The sequence below is a fragment of the Dermochelys coriacea genome, chromosome 3 (genome assembly GCF_009764565.3).
Source record: "Dermochelys coriacea isolate rDerCor1 chromosome 3, rDerCor1.pri.v4, whole genome shotgun sequence".
In the NCBI taxonomy this organism is placed as follows: Eukaryota; Metazoa; Chordata; order Testudines; family Dermochelyidae; genus Dermochelys; species Dermochelys coriacea.
The window spans coordinates 57,283,309-57,308,537 of NC_050070.1; the positions used below are offsets into that span (position 1 = coordinate 57,283,309).

Sequence of the window (25,229 nt, forward strand, 5' to 3'; positions counted from 1 at the left end):
ATAAATTTGTTAGTCTCTAAGGTGCCACAAGTACTCCTTTTCTTTTTGCGAATACAGACTGACACAGCTGCTACTCTGAAACCTGTCTTTATGGGCTGTATAATGGAATGCTAAACTGTATTATGCTGTTCAGCCACTAGGTGGCACTGTGTGTAAAATAGTTTATTTAAACAAACCTCAGCTATACCTGGCACAGTATTAAAGAATATTATGATGAACACACCTGATGAGCAAGCTCTGCAGCCAGTCCATATCTGATACAAAAGTACATGACAGGCAGCAGAGCAGGAGCATGTCCTGCTTATTTAATGCACTTCCCTTTATAGTAAAAACAGCACAGAAAAAGAAAGGTCCAGCCATTTCCCAGGGTACCAAAGATGACAACATGCCAGGCATTTGACTGCAGCAGAATGGGGGATTCCATCAAACATGGAATGTCATGGCAGTTTGACAAAATGTCAAATTCTCTGGTCTAGTCCATGGTCTTGGTATGGGACCTTAGTCATAGCAGAGAGCATAGACTGAGCATTTTATCATATATACAAAAGTTGTCACAACATAAGTGACCAAGTAACTCAGAGAGAAAGAGAAAATAATGGTAATGTAGGAAAAAGTAACAGATGTAGTGAACCAGATTCTAGCCTCTGTCGGTAGCACAAAACACCCTGAGAGCTGGTTTAACCATTTGCATGTGAAGATTCCCTTGGCATAGGGGAAATCACTGGGTGATACAGATTCATCCCTATGCCCCCTGACACCTGCTTGTGGGATGTGGCCAGAGGAAAGAGGCAGCTTTGGCGCACTGCTGTGCCTCAGCTTTCCTTGGCTGGGAAACAGCCCTTTAGAGGGGTCATTGCAGCAGGTGCAATTTACAGCGGCAGCAAGGACACTCCAAGTTGTGCTGGTGGGTTTAACCAGCTCCTGGATGGCTCCAAGATTGCTAGTTTACAACATTCTTAATTATCCTATTGTAGTCAGCAGTCCCTGAGCCTGGGCTTGGCCATAGTGTCTTTGAGTTTCTTCTCACTCACTCAGCTCAGTCCTTTCTAAGTCCAATTAAAGAGCACATGCTTCTAGTCCCCATGGGCACTCCCCAGGTCCTGGCACAGGTCACTGGATGCAAGGAGCCCTAGAGGGCTCCTCATCCTTATAAGGCTTGCAGTGTGAGTCTGCCCCTAACAAGAAGGAGGAGGAGGAGGACAAAGGACTATCAGCTTCCGCATATTGTGCTCCCCTTGCTAGCAGAGTTCACTGGCAGCATCTCTACTCCTGGAAAAACTCTCTGCCCATGTGGCCAATCTCTCCCTTTTAAGCTCCATTTCTCCAGGTGGAGCATATTCTGCAGGTAAATCTAATTGGCACAGCCTGAATGCAGGAATGCTTATTATACTTTCTATCAGCACAATGGGTTTGTGTCCCATCATGTCTGTCTGGAATCATAGGTGGGTATTTATTAAGGTAAATGTTATAACAAAGAACTATAGTCTCCCCATTCAGGTAGAATACATATAAGGGGTGGGGGGCAGCTGGACGAGGAAACGATGAGTTTTTTCTCATTGCATTTCCTTGTATTGTTCCCTAAAGGGGATTAGGATGGGGAACAGTCACGCAACCCTTCTGCAGATCCACAGGGACAGGAATCTGCAGCACATCAGGTTTTTGGCCTTTTGTGGTGCTGGCTGCCTACCTCATGCCACCATGGTTTCCTTAGAACCATCCACTTTACTTCACTGCTCACCTTCACAAACTCTCCTTCAAAACTGTGATGTAGGCATGAGGTAGTAGTTAATGCTACTTGTGAAAATATTAATTTAAGTGTGTGTTTCTGCTTGGCTATGTGGCAATTTAAGAAAGGGGAGTATGTGACAGAGATCGTCAGCCCTCCTGGGCTCATGCTTGGTGACCAACAGAACTCTGCCTTGTGGATGAGAAAGAAGTGTTGTATCCTTGGGGGAAGCAGTTTTAGGAAGTAATCACTTGAGACACAGAGAGCTGTAAGCCTTAAAAGCAGCCATTTATTGCAACACACTGAACTGACCAAAGCAGCCTAAACTGGCTGGGCTATCCCCTAATAATCTAACTCAGTTGCCACAACAACAACAAGATTATATTACCACGACAACCAAATACACAACAAGAAAGGTGTAGATAGAGTATGCTTCAGAGCCGCTGCTCCCTGATATCTTTCATCAGCAGTAAGAGAAAGGACAATATCTTATGCAGCCACCCCAGGTGTTGCTCCTGGAAACATACACTGCTGGGCTCTGAGGCTTAATATAGATGTCGGTATGGGAGTGACTTCACATTATATTATTTGCAAAGTCACTCTCATCCTTACACTCCCAACTTTCTGTACTTTGTGACCCATTTCCACTGGCTTTTTCTCCCCACTGTTCATATCTGTGTAAGGGAACAAACAACCTGATATTATTAGATATTGTAGTACTGACATTGGCTGAACAGGATATAAAGGTGTTCTGTTACTTGGTAGGTTACCTTAACTCTGCTCCCACTCACTACTAATTATAAACTTGGTATGACCTAATTTTTTTTTTTAAATCTGGGGTACATGATTGATTCTCTAACCATGGAATAGCACAAGCTAGGGTGCCTGGCTATACACAGTAAGAGCCCTACCCTTAGAGACAGATTCAGAAACACACAACTCATGAAGATGAAACTATTTTTTCAGCTAAGTACATTAATTCTTTGGGGAAGAATTTGAATAAATGGAATTGATAATGGTGGACATTGTCAGTAAAATGTTCAACATTAAAAAACGGAGAAAATTATGCCTTCCAGATAGTCTTTCTAAATAATTATCTTCTGATGCTGTGCCTGTATGTGATGTGCAATAACTGAATACTATAGTTAGTTTTTGTTTGTGGGGTTGTTGGGTTTTTTTGGTGTGGGGGAGATGCTGCAACCATATTGAACTTGTAACAGTTACATTTATTTAATGCTGATGGCCACCTTCATTGTATCCATAACATTTAATTATGTATGTACCACAGAACTCTTCCAGCATGATTCTTCTGGCATTAATTTCTAGGTTTTAATGTTACTTGTGTATTTGTTTTCTCTGGTGGTTTGCTGTGGTTGTCTGCCGAAAGCTATGTTTTCTGTGGCCAGATTCCACACAGAGAGCAGTGTCTGTCATGCAGGGGAGCATCCTTCATCAGTTGGCATCTGCCTGCTGGGAAGGAGAAGGGACTTTCCCCTCTTGCTGTTGTTGAGATGAGTGAGACCTCCGTCTTCTCTGTCTGCTTCTGTGTTTCTGTTTCTCTGTCTTTTGTTTAATCTTTCTCTGTATTCCATTCACTTTCTTTTCTTGTTGTCTAATTCTGTCTGTTAATCACTCTCACATATCTAGTTAAACCAAGGGTGGGCAAACTTTTTGGCCTGAGTTCCACATCTGGGTATGGAAATTGTATGGTGGGCCATGAATGCTCATGAAATTGGGGTTAGGGTGTAGAAGGGGGTGAGGGCTCTGGCTGGGGGTGTGGGCGCTGGGGTTGGAGCAGAAATGAGGAGTTCAGAGTGCAGGAGGGGGCTCTGGGCTGGGGTGGGGGTTGGGGCATGGGAGGGGGTCAGGGATGCAGGATCCGGGCTGCGCTTACCTCAAGCAGCTCTTGGAAGCAGCAGCATGTCCCCTTTCTGGCTCCTATGCAGCGGTGCAGCCAGCTGGCTCTGCGCGCTGCCTCGTCCACAGGTGCTGCCCCTGCAGCTCCCATTAGCGGCAGTTCCCAGCCAATGAGAGCTGTGGGGGCAGCACCAGGGGATAGCGCGTGGAGCCCCCTAGCTACTCCTAAATGTAGGAGCCAGAGTGGGGACATGCTGATGCTTCCAGGAGCCTTGGCATGCATGTGCAGAGCAGCTCCATACCCGGCTCCCTGGCTGGAGCTCAAGAGTCAGAATAAACAGGCTGGAGGGCTGGATGTGGCCCCCCCCAGGCTGTAGTTTGCCCACCCCTGAGTTAAACTGAGAGAGAAGGGGTGTGGGAGCAAAAGTGAAAGGGACAGTGAAGAAGACAAAAGGGAGAGTGGGAGTGGTAGAGAGGAAGTGATAAATATGGAATATAGAATAAAGGAAGTATGGGGACAGAGAGAGTGAAGGGATAGATTAAAATGGGCAGGAAATGAGAGAGGGTGACACTGCACTCAAAAACTTTAAACGGGAGATCTGGCAGTCATTTATTCTGCTCACAGAAAACAAAATAATTTAAGTGAACATTGGTCCTGAACCTTTTCTCTCCTGGGATTAATTGGCCAAAAACATTAAAATACCTATTAGCTTGCTTTGTTGCTAAGAGGAAGATTGAAAAGAAACCTTTGCAGGACCTATGCGGAATAAAAATGTCAGGTAAGCTTAGCAAATACGACCACTGGACAGGGTTAGAGAAGATCCAGAAGAACCAGGAAAGTTAAATTATCCACTTATTCATTTGTATGATTTTAAATGGCACAACAAATCTGAAAGACTTTTTATGGCATAGTGACGTAGTATTTACTTAAAGTAGCTCTCCAAGACCAAGGGAGAGGTCTGACCTGTAGAGAAATGCTTGATCGCCCTCTCTGGAAGCAAGCCTGGCAGCAGAGCAGAATAGCCAGCAGATTGGTTCACCTGTTCTTCCACATTTTCCAGTGGTCTAGTGCAGCAATGCAGTTGCCCTACCATGCTGCCTTTGGATGGCCCCCAATCTGCCACACCATCAGGCCCACTCTGTGGTGTGAAGAAGTAAGATGAAGTTATTGTTACTCTAATTTATAGGCAGGGCATGCTGGGTAGAGGTGGCTGTGCCCAGACTCCGCTCCCCTATGGTTGGTCATATCCTTCCAGCTCCTCGGCCCATTAGGAGCTCAGCACCAGGATTGTGGTCGCATTGAGGATAGAGGTCTATATGGTGGGTGAGTAATTACACTTAGCCTCCCTTCTCCACTGCCTATCCCTTTCAACTGCCCATCCCTTACATTGTGCAGCAGATGGGAGACGTGGGCCCTACTCTTCCAGCTGCTAGTTTGTACACTTATACATACCCTGTGGAGTTCATTTGTTTACTGCTATAGTTCAGGGATTCTTTGAATGTGCTCATCAGACACCACTACTTACTGGAGCTTTATTTCTTTCAAACAACCTAGTAGTGCTCAACAATTACAAATTAAAATTGAAAGTGTGCTTTGGTGTTTTGCATTGCTGCAGTTGCACTCATGTCTGGGGAAATACTGTGGTGGAGAAACTCTGTGTTGAAATAATTTTGGAAATCATGTTCACGTTAGAAATCCCCAAACTATACTTTTATTTAAAAATGTTTTAATGAGCGGTCTTCTTCAGTGCATTAATCTGTCAAATAGAAATAGATGGGAGTGTACTTGGAATCCCAAGGTAGAAGGTTGAGAGAGTGCATTGTGGAGGTGACATGTTAAGTCTCCATGGTAAAAGGCACTGGCTGATTCCCTCATGCCTTCCGCATTGAACTGAAAGCCAATAATAATGAAAGACCTAAGTAGTTTTGAAATTGTGACGTTTTCTAACTATCACAGAACCCTTCTCTTTTTAAAAGTGCCTATTCAAATCCTGACTCACATTACCCCTTTCCATGGGAGATTGTTATAGGGGAACAATCATTCAGAGACCCCCTTATATTGTCTCTTGGCAAGGGAAGGGATAAACTTGGCTGTTTCCCAACAATTCCCAGCTCAGTAGTAGCTTAGCCCTGAACAGCCTTACCCTCTGAGAAATGTTCCCAGTGATAGATGTATTTTCCCCTTAGTTCTGCCTCTATCCAACCTGTTCTGCCTCCTAGTCAACCCAGTCTCTGCTCCCTCCCACTGTGCAGACCCTATAGAGGAACCTCTGCAGGGTCTGGATGGGATGGAGAGAAGCCAATGCCAGGGAGGCAGTCAAACGCATCTTCGCTATAGTAACAGGGATATCGGTTTTCTCAATGCATGGATCCTGGGAGGATGATACAGTCCTCTTTCTGATCTAGTGTTCATAAAAAAAAAATCTCTGTAGTAAATTGTTCTGTATAAATCTTGCAGTGTGTTTAGAACAGAATGTCATAGTTAATATTTAGAAAACATGAATGTGGAAAACTACACATTTTATACATTACTTGTGTAAATATATCTTTCAACATTTCTTAAAGAAATAATAAGCAAAGCAATATCAACAATTACATGCTTAAAACATGTAAACATTTTAACCCCGACCCCAAATAAAACATGTTCAGTGAATATTTAAAGCAAAGAGGAGCAGAAAAAAAAAAACGCTTGATGCAAAACACTTTAAGATATACCTTGAACTGTAATGTTTCAGAACGGAAAATAGACCTGAACTGGAGGGAAGAAGACAAAAAAGGTGACCAGAGTAGGGTGGTTGAGAGAGAAAACAGTGGCATCTTTGGGAAATGAAGGTGATCTGCTTGACTTTACAGGATTGAATGAACAAGTGCGGTTCAGAATTTTGAACACAGTGAATATGAGAAAGAAATGGTTCAGGAAGTTCAAATAAAAGAAAACTACAAGATTTAAGATGAGAATAACAAAAGCACGGATAAGGGTCAGATGGGGACAGAAGCAACCATGTGAAAGTGATGATATGTAGGGCCACCAGCATAGGAAATAGGAGAAGCAAAGTTGCATTCATATTTTGAAATACCATACCTTACAGCTTGTCTATACAAGAAAGCTACACTGGTTTAACTGAAGGAGTGTTTTTAAAACTGCTTTAGTTAAATTAGTGCAAAAGACTATGTGAATACTTATATTTTGGTTTTCCAGGCTTTGATTTAGCTTAAGGCAATTAAAAATCACTTTAAACTGAAAAAAGCTACTCTTAAATTGTAATGTCTTCACAGTGGTTTAGCTAAAACAGTTTACTGATGCAATTTACTCATGTAGATCTTAGATGCAAACTCAGAAAAATAATAGAGATCACAAAGTTACCTAAAATGTGGTGGTTTTTCAAACACTTTTTTTTTTACAGCAGAGGAATATAGTTCTTGACAAATTTAGCTGAAGAAATCTCAAACAAATCCAAATATTCTGTCTAAACAGGAAGAAATAAACACATTATCAAAAGAATCTAAAGGAGTCTGGTCGCTGAACAGAAAATGGTAGATGGAATTACATGTAATCAATTAACACAGGAGAAAAGAAAAACAGGGAAAACGCTAACTAGGAACCCTGGAGAAGATGGCACTGGTTTGTCTTCAATTTTTAAATTTAGACATGGCATCTGTTTGGTGTGATTGGTAAATTATGAGTGCATAATTAGATGCATGTATAGTAGAATCTCTAAAATGCTTTTGTAGCTTGTGATGTAATGAAATCAGGCTGTGAGAAAATACTCATATATTCTTCTTGAAGATCAATGTTGATGCTCTTTTGTTAAATAGTTAATAAGATCCTAACAGTGTTTCCATCATGGGCCTCTTTCTCCTCCTGCTCCTTTACTAAGTACATCCCTAATCTACATTCATCTCTGCTTTCCACCTCTCTTTCAGTATTCAGGTGATAACTTTTTATAACCCTGGAGAACTTAAAGATAAAAGAATAAAAAACTTCTAAATCACTTATTTTCCTCTACTTTTTCACTAACTTCATGACTCTCAACACTTTCCAATTTATACCGTTTTAATCCACAGAACATTTATAATCTCTCCCTATCAAAGTAAGTGTATCACCTGACCAAAACAGATTCAGATATTGGGGCAAATCCTTAATCCATTGAAGTCAATTTGTTATTGACTTCTTTGGGAGTAGTCCCATTAACCTATTCTAGCCTATAGCTGTCTAGTGAAATAAAAAGAAAAGCACACATATTAGTAAAGGATACATAATCTAGAGATTTAAATGGAAAAGGCAAAGAAAGAATGAGCTGGAATATTTTTTTTTTTAAATTTTGTTTTTTTTAAAAATTAAATCTTTGTCCTTAAATTAAAGGCACTTAAATACTTCTGCGATGGATGCTGTTTAAAAAAAAAATTCTTAGAGAGACAGGTGCTAGATTGAAAAAAAAAGTATAGAAGTGGCAATGCACATTTCCCCACAATTCCCTGCCATTTCACAATAACCATTTCACAATAACTTGGATGAACCAGCTTGAGGACTAAGAGGGTTCAGGCCCGGTATTCACTTGAGATAATTTCTGATAATGACTTTGGTGATATGGAAACTAGTCCACTAAGAACTGAGCTAACATCACCAGCTCCTTGCACATAGACTACCAAATAGCGGTCAGATGATGATAACTTTTAGACACACAAAGTTGGAGTAGTTGTCACTCAGTAACAGAGTTGAAGGTGCTTTTTATTTCCTTATCGTTTCTTACCTTGTCTATGAATTAGTCTTTTCCCCTGTTTTTAAATTGTGCTTAGTCATGTCTAGAGATGCATGAGCACTGTCAAAACCAATACAGTACAGATTGGCTAGAGTGTGAATAACTCTAACATAGCTGCACAGAGGGAAGAAGGAGGCAAGCTCCTACACGCCCAAGCAACATTAAAAAAGCCCCATTCTGTCCACCTTCCCATTTGAACCAGGGGGCTGTTATTTTGAACACCTCACTTGAGTATTACTATTGTGTGTGAGGAGAGTGGCTTTCTGTTAGGACAGACCTAAACCAGTGAAGGTGTGTGTTATGATGAGGCTTAAGATACAAAATGGAAGAGCAGTAAAACATGTATATTGGGGGGAAAAGCTGTAAGTGAATATATTCTATAAAAGGAGATAAATTACAGTCTCAAATGCTTGTCACCCACTGGCCTGCACCTTGATAATCCATCACTGTACCTATGCACACATGCTTATATATGGAACTTTCTGTTCAGCAATGCATGTCTGAGATTAGACACAGGCCTACAATCTTTTCTTAAAATGACAGTTAAGGCACAATGCTGTTATGTTCAAAATCCTCAATATTAAGGATATTATTTCTAATTTCTTCAATACTACAAAAACATAATTGTTTCTGAATCAAATAAAAAAGTTGTAATTGTTTTCACCTATTTAAAATGCTGTTAAAGTATTCTCCTTATTAAAACTCTCATCTAACTATTTAGTCCTCTCCATTGTAAAGTGTTCAAAAGGAAAATCAATAATCAAAATCTATATGCAGAAAAATTCTTTTTAGTATCAGATTTTGTGGCTTGTAAAGTTGAATCACACACTTCAGAAAAGTAGTAAGAATTATGTTCGGTGAGTGGGGTTAATTGTGGGTCACTCAAAGATTATTACTGTACTTATTGTTTCTTAAACAATACAAAAGATCCAAAAATGCTGGAACATAGTGAGTGTCTAAGAATCCAATCCTGCTCTCATTGATTTTCATGGCAAATCTTCCATTGACTTCAGTATATTTTTGAAAGAAAATAAGAGCTTTTCCTCTAGACCCACTGAACAGTGCCCATTGTCATGGCATGAATTGGAGAGCTCATCTTCAGTGTGAGTCTGTTCTGAAAAGGTGACTTTCTAAAAATGGCATTGTGAAATTCTGTGATTGATTCTAGTCAGAATTGCTTAGTTTAGAAATAATTTTTTTCCAGCTGCGAGCTGTGGAAACTCATCCAGAGCTCAGAGATGGAGTAGGATTATTTCCTTGTCATTTATCATTAGTAAAAAAGATTTTGCAGGGCAAATTAAGCTCCCAGTTATAATTGTGTAACCCCACTGAAGGCTAACAGAGAAAACTAAATACTGAGTCCCAAAAATGCTCCAGGGGTCCTTGAGTTGAGATTAAGTGTCAATGAGAGATAACTTGAGCCTAGACTAAAGACTTAACAGCATCAAGAGCACTTAATACTACTGTATGTTAAGAAGACCTCAGGATCTTGAGGGATCAGGTCAACTCCTCAGCGCCCTGGACCAACACACAAGAGAAAAAAATGAAGCCACAGAGCTTAAAATCTGCCATGAGTCCATACGGCTCAAATGTTGAAGAAAAAGTCAAATTAAACAATAGAAGAAAAAATGACTTAGGACCAACTGGGAGGTTTGGCACACCAATGAAAACACTAATATCAGCTGAAGACTGTAGATGAAGAAACTCCTGAGCAGCAGTGAGAGAAGGTCTGGTGTGTATCTCCTGGGGGAATCTCTAACTAGAAACAGACAAGGAGGAAATGATCAAAAGGGTCTGTAAGGAAGTGACACTGAAAGATGGCCAGAATGCAAAGGTGGGGCCTGCAGTCTTGTAAATTCCACAGATGGTCAAACACTTAGAACAACAGAAGCTGTTGACCTGTCTAACACTCTGCAAAACCCTGAGTGTGGGATTCTGTGGTGGTATTTTTAAGTAAATGCATACATCAGCAAAAGTCAGTACTGAGATAACTGTGCTGATGATTGCTGTACAAATGTCTTGTCAGAGTTCCCTTCACACTCTGAACTCTAGGGTACAGACATGGGGACCCACATGAGAGACCCCCCTAAGCTTATTTCTACCAGCTTAGGTTAAAAACTCCCCAAGGCACAAATTCTCCCTTGTACCTTGGATTAGGTAACGCTGCCACCACCAAGTGATTTAGACAAACTCAGGGAAAGGACCACTTGGAGTTCCTACTCCCCCTAATAACCCTCCAAGCCCCTACACCCCATTTCCTGGAGAGGCCTGAGAATAAACAAGATGAACACAGACCAACCTTGGGTTTTTTTAGGACACTAAAAAAAACCCCAATCAGATTCTAAAAGAAACAACTTTATGGTAAAGAAAAAAGGTAAAAGAAGCACCTCAGTAAAATTAGAATGGAAGATAATCTTACAGGGCAATCAGATTCAAAAGCACAGAGGATTTCCCCTTTAAAGTTACAAAAAGAAAACCAGGATTACACCTTCCTCTCAGCACAGAGAAGATCACAAGCCAAAACAAAAATAAGCTAACGTATAACGCATTCCCTTGCTAGTACTTACTAATTCTAATGGAGTTGGATTGCTTGCTTCCTTGATCTGTGTTTGGCAAGCACAAAGAATAGACAGGCAAAACCTTCCCCTCTCCCCCAGATTTGAAAGTATCTTGTCCCCTTAATGGTCCTTTTGGTCAGGTGCCAGCCAGGTTACCTGAGCTTCTTAACCCTTTACAGGTAAAAGGATTTTGTGTCTCTGCCAGGAGGGATTTTATAGTACTGAAAATAGGAAGGTTGTTACCCTTCCCTTTATATGTATGACATGCCTGCAATAGACAGTCCCAATAATACAACTCTGAATGTAGTTCTAACATTATATAGCTGAGCGTATAGAGGGTTGCCATGTGTCCAGTTTTTCGACCAGAATGCCCAGTTGAAAAGGGCTCCGGTCAGCACCGCTGGCTGGGCTTTTGAAAGTCTGGTCAGTGGCAAGCAGGACTAAGGCAGGCTCCCTGCCTGCCGTGGCTCCGCGCAGCTCCTGGAAGCAGCTGCATGTCCCACCTCTGGCTCCTATGTGTAGGGGCAGCCAGGGTACTCCACGCGCTAACCCGCACCAAGTGCCAGCTCTGCAGCTCCCATTGGTCAGGAACCACAGGGGAGGCGCCGGCATATAGGAGCTGGAGGGGGGACATTCCGCTGCTTCTGGGAGCTGCTTGAAGTAAGTGCTGCTGGGAGCCTGCACACCTGACCCCCTCCTGTGTCCCAACCCTCTGCCCCAGTCCTGATCCCCCTCCCACCCAGACTCCTTGGTTCCAGCCTGGAGCACCCTCCTACACCCCAAACCCTTCATCCCCAGCCTCACACCACAGCCTGTACCCCCAGCCAGAGCCCTAACCCCCCCTGCACCTCAAGCTCCTGCCCCAGCCTGGAGCCCCAGCCTGGAGCCCCCTCCTGCACCCTGAACCCCTAAATTCTGGCTCCACCCAAGAACCTGCACCCCCAGCTCAGAGCCTGTACCCTCTTCCACACCCCAAACCCCTGCCTCATCTCAGAGCACCCTCCCATACTCCGAACCCCTCGGCTGCACTCCCCAGCCAGGAGCCTCCCTCACACCCTGAACTTCTCATTTCTGGCCCCACCCTAGAGCCCCAGCTGGAGCCCTTCCCCCCTCCTACAGCCCAACCCCCTGAGCCAGCCCAGTGAAAATGAGCAAGTTAGTGAGGGTGGGGAGAAGAGCGATAGAGGGAGGAAGAATGGAGTAAGCAGGGGTGGGACCTTGGAGGAGGGGAGGGGTCTTGGAGGAGGGGCGGGGCGGGGAAAGGGTGTTTGGTTTTGTGCAAGTAGAAAATGGGCAACCTTATGTGTATACAACATGAAATAATAAACTAGAATGTTAACCCAATCTACTTTCCTTTTCAGCTTGGAACTGGATTCCCTGAGGTTGAGTTACATGCACTTTACTTTGTTCTCGTTCACCCTATATGTGTTCTAAAATTAAAAATTATTTTTACTCTAATAATTTTTTTCCATTGGCTGTCCGTCAGACATGTAATGAGTGAACAATGCAAATATATTTTCAACAGCCTTTTCAATAACATAGAACTCCTACAAGACTAGACTTGTATTATCATACAAGCTCTATAAGAGACTGAAGTAAAAAGCAAATTTTAGCATTTTTTCATGTATTATTAATGTTGCTTAAATAATGCACAAGCAAGGGTGATAAAATGAATAAAAAATCCTGGTATGGACGCAGGTTTTCCTATTGTCCCCAGACATGCTTTTTTGGTAAATATAGTGATGTGCTTTAAAACACAGCCCTTGATATTTTTATTCATATGTGTGCATAGGCTTTGAATTATGTGTATTTAAAATACGTTTTACATATATGATCAGACTTTTGGGGTATTGTGTTTTGCTAAATATTTAACCTACCTGCCCACTATTACACTGTTAATTAAGAACATAAGAACAGCCATACTGGCTCAGATCAAAGGTCCTTCTAGTCCAGTATCCTGTCTTCCGACAGTGGCCAGAGGGAATGAACAGAACAGGTAATCATCAAGTGATCCATTCCCTGTGCTCATTCCCAGCTTCTGGCAAATAAATAAAAAACATGTTTTCTATTAAATTAAATATTAGTAAAATTAAATAAAAGTAACTGCAGTGTTAATAGCTCTCACCCAGTATTGGTGTAAAATATGTTAATACCAAAGGACTACAGTGTATAATTACTGGAATTTCAATTATATTACTGTATCTTGATACACTGAGCAAGATATTTCAAAATTGCCTTTATTCTAAATGGATCTGCAGCTTAATTTTAAATCATGAAGTTGTTTTCCTGACCACTTATGAAAAATGCTTTTTAGTACTTGAACATTTTGAACCCAATGCTGCCCCAATTGAAGTCAGTAGGAGTTTCACCATTAACTTTCATGGGAGCATGTTTCCCATGAAAGACCATCTCTTTCCTCAGGAAGGGATCCAGATCTGGTACTTTGCCTTATGTGTTTAAATTGTAACTATTTGGCTAAGTTTTGGATACCATTCAATAATTTCATATGATGTCCAAAATCACTGGTATTGCTATGAGCCTAATATCATTCAGCAAGATCTGCGGAAACTGAGTTCCTGTTCCACTGTCGTCAATTAAAAGACTCCTATTGACTTCAGTGGCTTTTAGTCAGGTCCAGTGAGAACAGTCTTGAAATTGCTTGAGGCCAATTATGTCTTTTTTTTGTAGTGGTCCATTGAAATGTGCAAGATTTCGGGCCCAGACTGACCCTCAGATTTAGGAAAATCCAATATACTGGACAGAAAATCTAATATACTGGACAGATGAGTTCTGCATACCATATTTCCCTGGACTGTTCTGTCCCCATTGAAATAACTAGTAGTCTAGCACTGCAAACTCAAGGCCACTTAGCACTCAAGGAAATAATAATCTGCATGACCTCTGCTGTTAGGGGTATCTGTACTTACTGCTTCCCTTTTTAGGTATGGTGACATTACTATGGAGACCAGCCATCATCTCTCATTCTGTCCCATAATGACACATAAATTTAGTCTGCATAAGGCAATCCTGGAAGGGAAGGATGGGAATAATATCACAGGTCCCTCTTTTTGTACCTATTGGAACTAATTCTGTTGGGGGCAACATGAAAAAAAAAACAATTCCAAGGAATTTTGGTATGTAATATTAATCTTCTTTGATCTTAAACTCTGACCTGTAGTGACACAGTTTATCAAAAAGTATCTTAATTTCTATAGTCATAGATTAGTTGAAGCTGAGTTTTGAAGGTGTATTGCATATATGTTATTTCCTCAAATTGTCAGGGTAAGCTAAATGTACTGTCATTCTAAGTACGTTTTATCTTGTAAGGAAAAATACAAAACTCAAAATGGAGAACTTGAACTTCATGTATTATTAATGTTGCATTTGAACTTGAAAGCATTTTAACCAATAGGATTGTTACATGCAAATTAAGGACCGGGTCCTGCAGTTATATACATGAATTACTTTAGGTACATGAGTAGTCCCACTGAAGTCAATGTGACTACTTGGATGTGTAAGGTTGAGCACTTACATGTTTGCAAGATCCAGGCCTAATTGAGGAAAAGGGAATATGATGACTGGCTAATTTTATGGTCCACTATCAACCTTGACTTTGATTTTGCTTAGAGCAGGGATGTCAAACTCATTTTGTGGTGAAGGGTGAATATAATATGGCAATCAGAGTCTTCAGGATGGAAATAAATAAATTCACTGACAAGAGGCCAGTTGTAGTCTTGTCCAAATACAGAATATATTTGTTTAGCTGGCTAAGGTAAATACTGTATTTGAAAACCTAATTAAAAGTAGATGCATTTATGAAATCTCCCAACCTCTAATAACACATCCATCTGTGCTCCCCACACTCTAACTTTTTGTGAAGGTTCTCTCATTTCCTAATACTGTTAATTTCTCCCTCTTCCCACTTGGACAACCGTCTGTCCCCCACATATACAGCTTCCCTGTCTTTGGGAATTCCTCCCCCCTTTCTTCCTCACTTTTCATGGATTCCCCTCCTCTTCTCTCTGAGGAATCTCTCTCTCTCTTCTCCCTTTAGGTAGCATCCCCCAGGCCCCTTTTTCATTTCTCATTTTCTTCCTTCTCACTTCCCTTTTGAATCCCCTCAGATAATTTTTCCATTGGGTTGGGAGGGGGTAGGCAGGGAGCAGGAGTCCAGTTCTGCAGCCTGAGCAGTGGCAGCAGAGAAGGTGAAGAGGGAGGCTGGAAAGAATTCTTCTCTGAGACCCCACTTGTGGGGTTTTGGGAGAATGGCAGCTGCTCCTTGGTGGAGGATAAAGGATGAGGGAGTGAAAAGAGGACAGAAGATCTGTAAAGGGTGTGAAGACTACCCAGTTGAAAAGTGCCTCAGTCAGTATCAAGGAACTATTTTAAAAAGGAATTGTTTTTGCAGGACCTCACATATTATTTATTTTGTTGCTTAACAGTCCTTAAAGCAGTTTACACACCTATGAATCCTAATCTTAGAGCTCTGCTGATTTAATCATTTTTCTTAGTGCACAAACAAGTAAACTAAACAAAGCAACATTAGCTTGTCACAATGGAAATGTGAGAATAAATTTTATGTTTTCCAAACAGAACAGGGCAAAGTCTATAGAGAAACTTATTTCAAAGCTTCTGCGTGTTAAAAAAAAATTGGATAAAACAAATGAGTTGTAAATAATACTTGACACTTTTCCTTTAAATTTTTGTTTCCTTGAGCAGTGCTCATATTTTCATCACCTATTCCCTTTTTGTTTTTAGCACCTGAAAAGATTTAAGCTGGAAATTTTATCTTTTGCATCTCTATTTTGGTCTCTCTAAATGTCTCTTGTTGTGTGAATCAGTATTGGCTCTGCTTACAAATAAAATGCAAATCATATCCTTGCAAAGCTAAACACTTATCTCAGTGAAATCAGAACAAATACTTGAAGGTTAAAACTGAGATTCTTTGGTTAGCTGAGGAAATCATAGAATGCAACTTGAATTTTCAATGACATGGAATGTATACAAAAAGGTATACAAAAATTTCAGCTCTGAGAAATGTCCTTCTTCTGAGCTAGAAGTTCATAATATAAAGTTTTAAAATTAAATGCAAAGTTTATTCTATGATTTTTCCTTTTAATAGAAAAGCCAGTAATTGAACAATAAGATACAGAAATAAGGGCAATGATTAATGGATTGGAAAACATACCATGTAGTTATAGACTCCAGGAATTTGATCTGTTTATCTTAAAAAGAAAAGGTTAAGGGGTGACTTGATTAAAGTTTATAAGTACCTACAAAAATTGATACAGTAAAAGCTTTGTAATCTGGCATGTTGGGGTACTGGGGGGGTGCCAGTAAGTAAAAAGTTCCAGTTAACTAAGAGGGAGGAAGTTTGGGTGCAGGAGAGGGCTCAGAGCAGGGGGTTGGGGCGTGGGAGGGTTGTGGGGTGCTGGATCTGGGTGGCTCTCACCTCGGGCAGCTCCCGCAAGTAGTGACCTGTCTCTGCTGCTCCTAGGCAGAGGTACGGCTAGGTGATTCTGCGTGCTGCTTCCACCTGCAGGCACTGTCCCCCGCAGATCCCACTGGCTGCAGTTGCCAGCCAATGGGAGCTGTGGAGCCTACACTCAGGGGGAGATCCCAAACCCCCTCCCGCACCCAAACTCCCTCACAGAGCCCATGCCCCGCACCCCCTCCTGCACTCCGAACCCCTTGTGGTTGTTCCTCCACTTAGGAGCAGCAGGGACAGGTCGCCGCTTCATGGAGCCAGCTAGTGAGCCTGCCGGCCCTGCGCCACCTGGAGTATAAACCAGGCTTTCAATGAAGATCAGAAATGCCAGTTTATAGATCTTTCCAGTTGGTAAAGTGCGGGATAATACAGCTTTGGCTGTATTAAAGGGGTCTTCAATTTGGCAAACTAAGGTATAACACGATCCAATGGCTGGATGTTGAAGCTAGACAAATTCAGACTTGAAATAAGATGTAAATTTTTAACAGTGAATGTAATTAACCATCTGAAACAATTCATCAAGGGTAGTGGTGGATTTTCCATCACAGGAAATATTTAAATCAAAATTAGATGTTTTTTCTAAAACGTATGCTTTAATTCAAAGAGGAATTAATTCAGGGAAGTCCAACGGCTTATATTATACAGGAGGTACAACTAAATGATGACAATGGTTTCTTCTGGTCTTAAAATCTATGTATCCATTCTAGATTAAAAAATAATAATTATATCATGCCATAGTTTGTGATGCAAGGCAAAATGGGAGCAGGATAAGGCCCCCAAGTCATTGGAAGTTTTGCCATTTATTTCATTGGTAGTAGGATTAGTCCCAAATTTCACAGAAAAATATAGGCTCCAGTGTCTTACTATTACTGTGACATGGAATTTACCAGTATAAATAAGAAAAAGTAGCAAATCTATGTACAGAATTAGTATTAATGACATCACTCATGACAAATAAGAATGTTCCATTTGTGTCAAAAATTCTAAAGCCTTTTCATGGTCTCAATTAAGGAAACTTTCTGACAGTGGGGACAATTTAATTGTCTGTTTCCTATTTGAAAGGGAAGTCAAAAGAGCTAGCTGAAATTCAGTATTTCAAACAGCCAACTTTCATTCCTGCCAACATCTGAAATCTATAAACAGGAAGCACAATTCTGAAATCCTTACTCCATTCTCTCTCAGGAGTTTTGCCTGAGTAAAGATTTTAGGATTTAGCCTTGTGACATTAGGGGGGAAAAGTAGGAACACAGGTGCAATCTTGCTTCTGCTGCAGTTAATAGGATTTTTGCCATTTACTTCAATGAGAGCAAAATCAGAGTCACAACTTTTAATTCAATTACTATACATTGTACTTAGAGTTTTATCAAAAGAGGAGTGGAAAAGTGACATATTGTGAAAATATTAAGGATTCTTCCTAAAAATTAGAATGTATTTTCACATGACAAAACTACATTTTAGTATGATATACTATAACAGAAGCTGTCTAATGACAGCAAGACAGTTTCAAAAAGATAAGTTATCATGCAACAACTTTATCCGACTGGCTAGGGGAATCGGTTGAATCATTTTTTTTAATGAAAACTGGTAGCAGTATTTAATAGTAATAACCTCTTTTCAACTATAAATGCCAAAGTATATAATGGCATAAGTCCATCTATGTATAGCACTTGTTTTTTGTTTTTGTTTTTAATTTCAAATGTATTTATTAAATACTTTCTTAAGTGGAGCGAGAGACTGATTATATATTGTTACCCTTTTTCAACCAAAGTGGGTAGCCAAAGCTGGGGGTCCTGGGGTTGTTTCAGCTGGGAGTAGAAATTGACTAGGGCATTGACATCTGGTAGTTTCTTTGACGCAGTCTTGTTTATTTGCATGAAATGTACAAAGTCATGCGAAGGCAGGAGGAACCAAAACCAAAAAGGAGCAAGTCTTCTTTGAATGCTGGTTCCTATGCATATTCACTGTAGGTGCACAGATGGTCCATGCTCCTGGAACGAGAAATTCTTTGATATCAGTGTCTGTTGGCATGCACCTGTGCCTCCTTGTGCTCCCAGCTGAGGTAGCTGCCAAGATCAACTGCCTTTCCAGTTCCTTTTTTACCACTCACAGTCTGGGACGGAACCTCCTGTGTCTGATTCTGCTCTTCAGCATTCTGCTTCTTCACGTCTGTAAATTTTGTAAATAGTTGTTAAAGTATTGGATAGTGTTAGTTTTAGTGTCAGTTAGTTAATTAGTTGGGAATTAGGGGTTTCCCCATCCTCAGCTCCCCCAACATTTTGGGCCTTATTATACCCAAGGTTCCAGGCTTCAAGCTGTGTCTCGCCTGCCCCTTGTCTTCCTGGTGAGCACCCTGCATGTGAGCTGCTGATATTGCCTCAGGAAAACGTACATCTGTTTGAGATATGGCATTTACCATGTTTCCCCCTGCATACCAGCCAATTTCATGAATTCTGGAGACACCTTATAGGTGTCTTCATGGGTATGTATACAGGGCCCATGGGAGTGAGCCTCCCAGCCTGGGTCAATAGACGTGGACTAGTGGGGCTCATGCTAGCACTCTAAAAATAACTGTAGACAGTGCTTTGAAGTGGCAGTTTGGGCTGGAGTTCGGGTTCTGAAGCCTGGGGACCCTGGGCCTTCCTGCTCCCCATCTACAGATCCCACTGACTGGTTCTGATAGATTGGAGTCCTTGAGCAGGCATAAGGATTTCATGAAGCAGAATCTTGGGGAAAGCAAGGGCAAACACCACCACAAGAAGAGGGACAGATCATTGTCTAAAAAGAGTGTGATGGGTTCCCCCTGGGGTGCCACTGAGCCCCCTGGCCCACCAGCCTGGGCTCCCTCTCACACTATACTGCTGTGACAAACTGCAAAGCCCTCAATCCTGCACTTTCATCAGCATACATACAGGTAGGGACACAACCATCCGCAGTTACATGCAGGCTCTCTAACAACCAGCTTCCGAGACTGGGACCTCAGAGCAGTACCATCCTGCCCTGGGCAAATCTGATCAGTATATGGGTTTAATACATAGTCCGCCTCTCACTCAATATGAAGAGAACAATGCACGCTTGTGGTAACCAAGCAGAGATTTTCCCCAAGCACTCCAGTCAAAACTCACTGGTTTAGATTAAAACAAAAACAAGTTTATTAACTACAAAAGATCGATTTTAAGTGGTTATAAAGGATAGCAAACAGATCAAAGTAGATTACCTAGGAAATAAAAAAAACACAAACTAAGTTTAATATACTAGATAGATAGGATATGAATTGGCAGATTCTCACACTAAGAGATTATATAAGCAGGCTGCAGATTCTTAAGGGGCATGCTTCACTTGCCTTACAGCTTGGAATCCCCAGGTGTTTTGTACACAGGCTAGAAATCCCTTTAACCTGGGTCCAGCACTTCCCCCAGTTCAGTCTTTGTTCCTCAGGTGTTTCCAGGAGTTTTCTTGTGCGGAAGTGAAGAATCCTAGATGATGTCACTCTTTGCCTTATATAACTTTTGCATGTGGCAGGAACCCTTTGTTCCCAAAGCTTGGTTCCCAGACCAGTTTGTGGAAAAATACTGACATCACAAGATGAAGTCCAGCATCATGTGGCCTGGTCACATGTCTTTATAGGGTCATAGCAGCCGTCACTCACAGGCTGTTTGTAGCATTCTCAGGCAGGCTCATCACCAGGTGGGAGATAAGCTTCTCCTGAGGCCTATTGATCTTTCTGATGGCCCATTGCCCTGAATAGGCCCTTCCCCACCCACTATCTAGACTGAAAGCATCTTGTCTAGTGGGTGTTACCCACGTATAACCACATTTGAAGTACAGATACATAGTATTTTTAACTTCAGATACAAAAATGATACATGCATAGAAACAGGATAATCATATTCAGCCAATCATAACTTTTTCAGTGACACCTCACAAAATGTACAAAATGTATAAAATGTACAAAATGCATCATAATTATGCCATAACCATATTATAATAATATTACTATGATAAAATATAGGGTGCAGTGTCACAAAAAGGTCTTCCTCAACCCTTCCTCTGGCAACACCATGGGGTCCACCTGCATACTCCTACGCTTATGCTCATGAACTTTATTAGGGCCTCTGGGAATACCTTTGGGCACCCGAGTACAAGGACCCTCTGTATTACTCCGAGTAGCGGTCACCCCCAGGTGAAGAACCACAGTCTCCACAGGAGCACTTGATGAAAGAGGAGCAGTCAGTACTGCCAGTATCATTGGATCCACCAGTGTAATCTCTTTGTCTTCGGTAATGAGGCAGTGTCACTTGCCTCTCCATCACCACTGGATGACTTTAAGCTGCGCCAGGACCTTCTTAAGAGGATTGATCTCTTAAAATCCCACTAGAGGAGGTCCAAGTTCTGACCCACAAGCTCCTGGACATTTTCCAGGCTATGGAATGCATCCGATGAAGTGAGCTGTAGCTCACGAAAGCTTATGCTCAAATAAATTTGTTAGTCTCTAAAGTGCCACAAGTACTCCTTTTCTTTTTCCAGGCTATGACTCCCTCTGAAGTGGCACTCCCCGTTAACAAGGCCAAACAGTCTGCTAAAACCATCTGGAGCACACCTGGTCTGAACTGTGGATGTATGCCTTCCTTCCCATCCCTTTGTTACCTTGCCAAATTTGGGAAAAGCAAGCTAAATGTGATCCTGATAGCCCCATGGTGTCTGAGGCAATTCTCGTTCATTACCATCCTGCAGCTAGCCTCCCGCTAATGCATCCACTATGACCACTCCTGGGCCTGCTGTCCAAAAGGCTGGACAGACCACCCCAACCCATTGTTCCTACATCTGGCAGCACACTGCAGGAAAAATGTTTTGGATGGACAATGATCATAAGGCATGCTCTTAGATTATTCAATCCATCCTCAGCAATAACTGGAGACCCTCAATACAGACATGCTATTCCACCAAATGGGGGGGATTCTCCCTTTGGCGCCTGCAGCACTACTTCCCTTCTGAGGCATTGTGTATCCCCTTCAACCTGGAATATCTTCTCTCACTGAAGATGTCAGGCTTGTCTATCAGCTGCTTACAGGTACACTTGGCATCTACGAATGCTTTACACTCCCTTACACTCCCTTTTGAGTGGAGGGCTGCTCGGTCTTTATCCATCCCACTACTACAATGTTCCTGAGGGGTAACTGGACAAAACTCTTTTGAATGACTCTTGTTCTTTTTTCTCTAATGAGACCAGCATTTAAACTTCTTGACCTCCTGCTCCCTCCTGCACCTTTATTTGAAAGTTGCCTTTTTATTGCCTTTGGTGATTACCTCTGCTAGAAGGGTAGGGAAGGTTGGGGCCCTTATGGCAGACCCACCTTATACTGTTTTTCACAAGGACAATGTTTCTTCATGATTGGATCCAAAATTCATCTCTAAAATGCCTTCACCTTGACCAGACTGTTCACCTTCTGGTGTTTTACGCTAAGGCTCACTACAGCATGAAGGAGACAAGGCTCTATTCTCTGGATGTGCTCACTGCTCTGTCTTTCTAACCTTGTGGCAGTTTCCAGACTGCTCATCACTATTGTTGAAAGAATGAAGGGGGAACTATCTCTTCTCAAAGGCACTCTAAGTGGATTTCCTCCTACATCATCCCTGTCAGGGCCCACTCAAAGAGAGCCTTAGTAGTGTCAGTAGCCTTCTTGCAGGGAGTCCCTCTCTCAGACATATGCAGAGCAGCTAATTGGGACTCCGTACATACCTTCATCAGGCTTTACAGGTTGGTCCAAGCTTCTGTTGGGGAAGCCTCCTTTGGCTCAGAGGTCCGCCACTCTGTGGTACAGCATACTTCTTTGCACCCTCCTCCTCAATGAATACTGCTTGGGAGTCACCCACAGTGAATACCTGTGGGGACCAGCATGAAAAGAAGAAAGGAAGATGACTTTATAAAAAGAACAGGAGTACTTGTGGCACATTAGAGACTAACACATTTATTTGAGCATAAGCTTTCGTGGGCTAAAACTCACTTCATCGGATGCATGCAGTGGAAAATACAATAGGAAGAGATATATATATATACACACACACAGAACATGAAACAATGGGTGTTATCAGACACACTATATTGAGAGTGATCAGTTAAGGTGAGCTATTACCAGCAGGAGAGAAAAAAATCTGTAGTGATAATCAAGATGGGCCATTTCCAGCAGTTGACAAGAACATGTGCGGAACAGTAGGGGGAAAAATAAACATGCGGAAATAGTTTTACTTTGTGTAAGGACATATCCACTCCCAGTCTTTATTCAAGCCTAATTTAATGATGTCCAGCTTGCAAATTAATTAATTCAGCAGTATCTCGCTGGAGTCTGTTTTTGAAGTTTTTTTGTTGTAATATTGTGACTTTTAGGTCTGTAATCATAGATTCATAGATACTAAGGTCAGAAGGGACCATTCTGATCATCTAGTCCGACTTCCTGCACAGCACAGGCCACAGAATCTCACCCACCCACTCCTACAAAAAACCTCATCTATGTCTGAGCTATTGAAGTCCTTAAATCATGGTTTAAGGACTTCAAGGAGCAGAGAAGCCTCCCTCAAGTCACCCATGCCCCATGCTACAGAGGAAGGCGAAAAACCTCTAGGGCCTCTCCAATCTGCCCTGGAGGAAAATTCCTTCCCGACCCCAACTATGGTGATCAGCTAAACCCTGAGCATATAGGCAAGATTCACCAGCCAGATACCCAGGAAAGAATTTTCTGTAGTAACTCAGATCCCATCCATCTAATATCCCATCTCAGGGGATTAGTCCTATTTACCCTGAATATTTAAAGACCAATTACTTACCAAAATCCCATTATCCCATCATACCATCTCCTCCATAAACTTATCGAGTAGAATCTTAAAACCAGATAAATCTTTTGCCCCCACTGCTTCCCTTGGAAGGCTATTCCAAAACTTCACTCCTCTGATGGTTAGAAACCTTCATCTAATTTCAAGTCTAAACTTCCTGGTGGCCAGTTTATACCCATTTGTTCTTGTGTCCACATTGGTGCTGAGCTGAAATAATTCCTCTCCCTCTCCTGTTAATTATCCCTCTGATATATTTATAGAGAGCAATCATATCTCCCCTCAACCTTCTTTTAGTTAGGCTAAACAAGCCAAGCTCCTTAAGTCTCCTTTCATAAGACAAGTTTTCCATTCCTCGGATCATCCTAGTAGCCCTTCTCTGTACCTGCTCCAGTTTGAATTCATCCTTTTTAAACATGGGAGACCAGAACTGCACAAGTATTCTAGGTGAGGTCTCACCAGTGCCTTGTATAATGGTATTAAAACCTCCTTATCCCTACTGGAAATTCCTCTCCTGATGCATCCCAAAACCACATTAGCTTTTTTCACAGCCATATCACATTGGCAGCTCATAGTCATCCTATGATCAACCAATATTCCAAGGTCCTTCTCCTCTTCCGTTACTTCTAATTGATGCGTCCCCAACTTATAACTAAAATTCTTGTTATTAATCCCTAAATGCATAACCTTACACTTCTCACTATTAAATTTCATCCTATTACTATTACTCCAGTTTACAAGGTCATCCAGATCCTCCTGTATAATATCCCGATCCTTCTCTGAATTGGCAATACCTCCCAACTTTATATCATCTGCAAACTTTATTAGCACACTCCCACTTTTTGTGCCAAGGTCAGTAATAAAAAGATTAAATAAGATTGGTCCCAAAACTGATCCCTGAGGAACTCCACTGATAACCTCCCTCCAACCTGACAGTTCGCCGTTCAGTAGGAATCGAGTGACCAGAGAGATTAAAGTGTTCTCCGACTGGTTTTTGAATGTTATAATTCTTGACATCTGATTTGTGTCCATTTATTCCTTTACGTAGAGACTGCCCAGTTTGGCCAGTATACATGGCAGAGGGGCATTGCTGGCACATGATGGCATATATCACATTGGTAGATGTGCAGGTGAACGAGCCTCTGATAATGTGGCTAATGTGATTAGGTCCTATGATGGTGTCCCCTGAATAGATATGTGGACACAATTGGCAACGGGCTTTGTTGCAAGGATAGGTTCCTGGGTTAGTGTTTTTGTTGTGTAGTGTGTGGTTGCTGATGAGTATTTGCTTCAGGTTGGGGGGCTGTCTGTAAGCAAGGACTGGCCTGTCTCCCAGGATCTGTGAGAGTGAGGGATCGTCCTTCAGGATAGGTTGTAGATCCTTGATGATGCGCTGGAGAGGTTTTAGTTGGGGTCTGAAGGTGATGGCTAGTGGTGTTCTGTTATTTTCTTTGTTGGGCCTGTCCTGTAGTAGGTGACTTCTGGGTACTCTTCTGGCTCTGTCAATCTGTTTCTTCACTTCAGCAGGTGGGTATTGTAGTTGTAAGAATGCATGATAGAGATCTTGTAGGTGTTTGTCTCTGTCTGAGGGGTTGGAGCAAATGTAGTTGTATCGTAGAGCTTGGCTGTAGACAATGGATCATGTGGTGTGGTCTGGATGAAAGCTAGAGGCATGTAGCTAAGTATAGTCGTCAGTAGGTTTCAAGTATAGCGTGGTGTTTATGTGACCATCTCTTATTAGCACCATAGTGTCCAGGAAGTGAATCTCTTGTGTGGACTGGTCCAGGCTGAGGTTGATGGTGGGATGCAAATTGTTGAAATCATGGTGGAATTCCTTCAGGGCTTTTTTTCCATGGGTCCAGATGATGAAGATGTCATCAATGTAGCACAAGTAGAGTAGGAGCATTAGGGGATGAGAGCTGAGGAAGCATTTTTCTCAGTCAGCCATAAAAATGTAACTGGAGTTCTTCCAGATGTGTTGTCCCAAGGGGTAGTCACATCCCTCTCTTTTTCCCCTC

At 41.8% G+C, this 25,229-nt stretch overlaps 1 protein-coding gene and 1 long non-coding RNA gene across 46 annotated transcripts in view; both read left to right on the forward strand.

The window, feature by feature from the left end:
- RIMS1 (regulating synaptic membrane exocytosis 1) overlaps positions 1–25,229 on the forward strand; it is a 490,129-nt gene that overhangs the window by 111,214 nt on the left and 353,686 nt on the right. The gene's annotated exons all lie outside the window — the stretch shown is intronic.
- Positions 5,371–19,768, forward strand: LOC122459270. The gene is made up of 3 exons (XR_006279831.1): positions 5,371–5,382; positions 14,628–14,632; positions 19,175–19,768. It is a non-coding gene; the product is annotated as an uncharacterized LOC122459270 (long non-coding RNA).